The sequence below is a fragment of the Camelina sativa genome, chromosome 11 (assembly GCF_030686135.1).
Source record: "Camelina sativa cultivar CO46 ecotype springtype chromosome 11, ASM3068613v1".
Taxonomy (NCBI): domain Eukaryota; kingdom Viridiplantae; phylum Streptophyta; class Magnoliopsida; order Brassicales; family Brassicaceae; genus Camelina; species Camelina sativa.
The window spans coordinates 40,426,466-40,432,774 of NC_141890.1; the positions used below are offsets into that span (position 1 = coordinate 40,426,466).

The 6,309-nt window shown below is 37.6% G+C and overlaps 1 pseudogene; it reads left to right on the plus strand.

Annotated features, from left to right (window-relative positions):
- The first annotated feature begins 2,323 nt into the window (after nt 1-2,323).
- Nucleotides 2,324-3,335, plus strand: LOC147935213 (uncharacterized; annotated as a pseudogene).
- Nucleotides 3,336-6,309: the final 2,974 nt, after the last annotated feature.

The window sequence follows — 6,309 nt, forward strand, 5'->3', positions numbered from 1 at the left end:
AAGCTTTGACAGGCACGAATTACCATTCAAAAGAGAGTGCTTACAAGGTGGCCCGTTTGCTTTTTGCCTTTTCCCACGTTTTTTACCCATAACCTCATGTCCACTTAACCATATTTTTTACTTCACTTAGACGGTGTTAAGTTAATACTCCAATGATTATCATCTTACAAACATGACGAGGATGGGGCATGTCTATCACTATATATACTAAGAAAGATTAAGGTTCAAACTCTATTTCATCATCTTAAGTATGGTAGAAAGTGAAGCAGTATACTAGTAACACTATCATGTTATAATTTGAGTTTAGACTGGTAATAAAATTAAGTGACTCTTTAAAACAAGTTTCTCCTCCTTTTGAATTCAGGCCACTGTGACTACACAGATATCCTTATACGCTGGTTTTCTACCAGAACTTAAGCATGTCTTCCATGTATTAAAGTTTTAAAAATCAAAAACGTTACACTTGTTGTAAAGAGAAAGTTTTTTTGATGAATAAAATTTTACATTCATTCAAAAAAAAAAAAAAGTGTGTTATAGACATTAATAAAAAAGATTGTTCTTGCATTCATTATCAATTTTTTTTTTCAGTTCAAAAACACAACTGAAAACTCATAATTCCGCACATCAGATAGAAGAAAGTGTGCGAACGAAAAAAGCAAAAGTGTTAACAAAAATAATAATAATGTGTGTTTTGGTTGTTCAAGCCGTATTACCATATGTGACTATGTGAGCAAACGTCGATGTACAAATTTGAAATTTTGTATTTATGCTTTCAGAGTTTCAGGTCAGGATTGTACATTATTTTAAAGTGAAACTTTGGTATACTTACAAAAAATAAGTATGTAGGAACGAAGCCATCTTTAGTGGAAGAACACGTGCTTAGGTAGTAGGGCAGAAGGTTTAATTCGATTTTCTAAATGAAAAGAATGGTCCTTTTGATATATATATGTAAGCAAATTACACCTTTCGAAAAAATATAGCACATAAAACTAAACAAAGCTCACATTCATAGAGGACCATTCCTGTGTGGTTTCGATTATGTTTCTGGACCTTTATTCAATATGATAGTACATTTTCAATTAAAACAATAATTCAAATCTATTTCAGGAACCGAATAACCAAAAAAAAAAAAAAAAAAAATCTTGTAAATATGAAATGTTAACTTAGACTTGTAATTAGCTAACGTATACTCTACTGTAAATAATTAATAATGGAAACACAACGATATATCCACTGTTTCACAAAAAAAGAAATATATATATTTCCATTGCTTTAATAAAAAAAAATACAATATATTCATTTGTTTTTCAAGATTGTATAGTATAAAAGCATCTACGTGAAATAGTTTTTTCTAAAAATTTATGTAATATCTGTGAACCACATATTGAAAATTTGGTTTATGTGTCGACCGACACCAGAAGGGTGTCTCTTGACACCATTACTTCAGCGAGTACTCGGTTCAATTTCAGGATTCTCGGTTTGAACTACTTTTGTTTGAGATCGTATTTAAGGTGTGGTATGACACCTCGATTTCAGAACGGAGGTTAAAGTCAAACTGGTGCTGATCCGAAAGACTAAGTTTAAAAAAAAAAAAAAAAGTTAAACTGTTTTTTTTTAAATAATTTTTTCTTAAAATAAAAGAAAGTTTTCAGCATTTGAGAAAGGGTGAATTAGCTAGATAGCCAAATTTGGGAATGTAATGAAGAATATAGCACATTAAATCTGGATATTAGGTGAGTAACCAAAGGGCAAAGAGAAATTACCATAATACTCTCAGATGGTTGAAGGTGACTTGCCGGCAGGGCTGGCCGGAGGTGGCTGGAAGAGAATTTGGCTTGCCGGAGGTGGCTGACTGGAGGTGATTGATCGGCGGTGGCTGGCCGGAGGTGGATGGCCGGCGGTAGCTGGCCGGCGGTGGCTGGCCGGCGGTGGCTGGCCGGCGGTGGCTGGCCGGCGGTGGCTGGCCGGCGGTGGCTGGCCGGCGGTGGCTGGCCGGCGGTGGCTGGTCGGAGTGGTGGGCGGTGGCTTGTGGTGGTAGGGTTAATTTGGACATTAGTATACATAATACAGAGAATATAAGTGATTGATGGTTAGAGTGGTCATAGAGTGAATTATAGATTTTTTTGGATTATTGGTGCCAAATTCCCTTTGAGAAAAGGGGGATTAGGGATTTTTTTTTTTTTTTTAACATCAAAAGAACGAGACTTGCATTTAAAATACCTATAAAGTTTCAATTTCGCAGTGGTTCTTATGTTGGATCTCATTTGAACAGAGAATGGTACCAAACAAAAGAGGAAGGCGTCCTGCAAACCCCAGATAAAACAAAGTTGGTGATGAACCACCTAATAAGCAAGGTCAGCCACAAGCAGGAGAGAATCCTGTTACCGCTCATGCAGAAGAGATTGTTGTAACTCGTGTAGAGATGCAAGAGCTCCAGAACATGACACGAGAGACTCTAGATCGACATGTTTATGCACACCCACCACCATCACCTGCACCTCGCCAACCACCACCTGCACCTGCTTTTGCTCCAACCTCAGCCACCAGCAGGAATTCAGTTTTCTTATTTTGATACAATGAACCTCATGAGTAATATGGGCATATAGTATTTCACTGGTGGCAATGATCAAGTTCGGGCTGATGGTTTGAGGCAGACGTTGGAAAAAAATCTCAGGTCAGCTAGATATCCAGTGGAATTTAGGAAGGATCTTGCAGTGCATTACTTGCGTGGAGATGCAGAAAATTGGTGGAGGAATGTTGAGAGGGGCTTACCTGTGGGTTATGTGCCTACTTGGGAGGATTTCTTGGAGGAATTTAATAAAAATTATTTTCCTCAGGAAGCTATGGACCAGCTAGAATGTGAGTTTTTGGAGCTTCGTAAGGGTACGATGACTGTTAGAAAGTATGATGTTGAGTTTACTTGTCTAAGGAGGTTTATTGGGAGAGAATATAACGATCATGAATTGATTCGCAGATTTATGAGATGATTGAGGGCTAATATTCGAAATCGTTGTTCCATTCGAGGATGTATTAGCATGGTTGAGTTAGTTGAGCAGGCCGCTACGGTGGAGAAAGGAATTGAGGAAGAAACTAGGGATCTCAAGAGTACTTTGCCGAGAGCAAATAAGGCGACAGAGCCACAATAGCGTACATGGGATAGACGTGATGTTGGACCAGTTCAGACTCATTATGCAAAGTGTACCAAGTGTAACCGGAAGCATGGAGGGATATGTTGGTTGGATCTAGCCAAGTGTTCTTTGTGCGGAAAAGATGGGCATATCAGAGCCAAACCCAGACGAGTGTGGAGTCGAGTGGGCTCACACCGTTGGGGGTGATGGTTTTGGTGCGCAACGAGGACGTTGTGATCTGTTAGTGGGGGTGAATTGTGACACCCCGGTTTCAGAGACTCGCAGAGAGGTTTAAAAGAATTGATTTGGCCGCCTATGTCACCAAAGTGCACTTATCTTTTCGGTCAAGGGTCTTGAGAGAACTCCATAGTTAAGCGTGTTTATGCTGGAGTAGTCTCACGATGGGTGACCTTCTAGGAAGTGACTGTCGAAACTGTGTGAGTGAGGACAAAACACAGGGAAATATCATGTGGTGATTTGTAGGGACGGTAAACAAGACTTTAAAGCCTCTCGGACGTAGCAAACCAACCGTCGGATATAGATGGGCTCACAGGCCTAATGAGAGGACGTGAAGCCCATTAAGCGAGATGGGCCCATGGACCGAGAGTAGAAATGGGGCCCACTAAGAGGTAGCAGTCGGGTGTTACATTTGGAATCGATGTTTTAGGTTCAGTGAACCTATTGACGCATCCCTTTTGTGGAAAAGAGAGAGAAACGATTCTCAAAATTTCCTATGAGTTCTTGAAAGTTTTCCCTGAAGCTTTTGTTCATGTTCCTGTGAGTTATGTCCTTGTGGTTGGAGATCTGAGGCTGGAGACGTGAGAGAAGCTTGTGGTGGTGTGTTTTTCATCATCGTTGGTCAGAATCTTACTATTTAAAAGGTGAGTGCATGATCATGGCTTATCTAAGCTAAGATCTCTGTTTCAGTGTTTTTGTGTGTTAGGTGATTGATTTCTTTGAATGATTATGTGTTTTTCTTGAATTATGTGGCTTGGTTTCACTTCTGGGAATACCTTGGGCGCGTGTGAGGTGTTTGGTGGCAGAATTCAGAGCTGTAGATCTAAGGAGACCGTGGTGTTGGTCGACACCAATGTGAGGACGGTGCGAGGGTTTTGGTGATTATCGGTCGACACCATGCAGAGGTGTCGTTCGTCACTGCTAGTGTTTTCAGACATGTCGAGTAGGTGTCGGTCGACACCAGGTGGCCAATGTTGGTCGACACCTTCCTCAGCAGGTGGCTGATGTTTTGATTCCTTTGTGCATTATCTGATTTGTTTGTTTTTTGTTGATTGTGGCATTTCGAGTTCTTATTGCTTATGTGTATAACCCAGTAGATGGGATGATTGCCTCACTAAGTATTTCTGGAATTACTTATGCATCTCTTTTGTATTGCAGTGCAGGTAAAGGGAAAGTTTGATCGCGGAATCAAGGCTATAAAGAGGAGGATGTTCTAAAGGCTCGGTTGTTTGTTGTTCTATGCTTATATTAGGTTGCTAAAATGGATCATTGTTGTCTAGAACGGATGTTTAGGTTGATGTCGTTTTATGCTTTTGGGAGTGTTGGATCTTTGGACATTCGTTATTCGTTTATTGGTTTAATAATTTTTGGTTATCTGCTGGTTGTACCGAATGATGCTAGGTTGTTAGTGTGTATGAGATCACTAGTTATTAGAGTATATATATATATATATATATATATATAAAATCGGGTCGGATTAATTCAATTTAGAAAGCGAATATGTGTTGGAAACGTTTGTGTATATATAAAATAAATAAATAAACAAAGTAAACTAGTTTTAGAACCATACCTCATATTATGGAGAGAGGCCAAATGTCGAAGACCGTAAACTTTCTTTAGAAATTAGAGGTCACATTAGAGCATCTCCAACCCATCTTTATATTTACCTCTATATATAGTTATAATTATAGTCATCTTTATTTTAGAAGTAAATTTGCCAATTCACCTCTATTCTCACCTCTAAAATAGAGATTGCTATATTTTCTCTATTTATAGTAAAAAATAGAGTTCATGTATATATAGAGGAAAAAATAGAAATCTCTATCTTAGAAGTGATAACATAGGTAGGTTGGAGTTCCTCTATTTTAGAAATAAAAATAGAAAAATGCATTGGAGATGATCTTAGAAAAAGTTAAACTTATCTATTTAGTTCATCTTGTGGATTCCTAAGTGAAAACTCTCTCTAGTGGAAACTTTTGTTAATCTTTAATGTGTTTCATATATTTATTAATTTTAAAAATGCCTTAATAATATCAATATTGTATAAAATAATGCCAAAGAAATTAAGAACAACTTGATTATATAATCCATGTCTTCCGTGATATTGTTTCCTTTTAAAACATTGCTGAGCCAATCCCCTAACAAATAGTAGAATACCACCACGTACTTAAGCGCTTGCTGAAAGAAAGACGAAGATGATATTTTTCTTACACATTGGTGACGTATCTATCTATATTGCTTATGTGAACCACACCACAACTGGCTGTAATGGGGCACTCAAATACATTATCTATGCCTGTATATAAATTCCCTACAACATATTTGGTGCCAACTCTGGGGCGACCAAGATGGCTGAAGATCATTAGGTTCCTCTTTTGCTTTTTTGAACTTTTAATATGGAGACCATGTGCTTGGTCTTTTTCTTCAATTATTTCAGTGCTTTAGTTAAATATTATATAGAATTGACTAAATTTTCTGTCATAGGATTTCAGTATAAAAAGTATATGCACATACAGTGTTAGTTATCCACAATGTAATCTAACAAAGCTGTTAGATGAGAATTTATAGAAGCAAACTACACTCAATATATGGTGATATAGTTAAAGACTTAAAGTTCATTTACACTAGCTGACTCGAGAGAGCGAGTTCCACACATGAGATCGAATTGTCTCCCACATCCAAAATTTAAAGTACTACTTCCTCTATCAAAAATTCAAAATCTGTGATTCCGCCAGAAAACATGTTTGAAAAACCTTAATGAATTTGAAGTTTATATGGTAAAATTGTTATGAAAAACAGAAAATTAAAACAGAAGCATCAGCTTTTTATACATGAAAGGTTACATAGTTGAGGAAGGCATATATATTTGGTGTTGTTTACTGTCACGTGCTTACCGACTACTTTATATTGAACGAACGTATAAAGTCTGCTTTACAATGGTCTG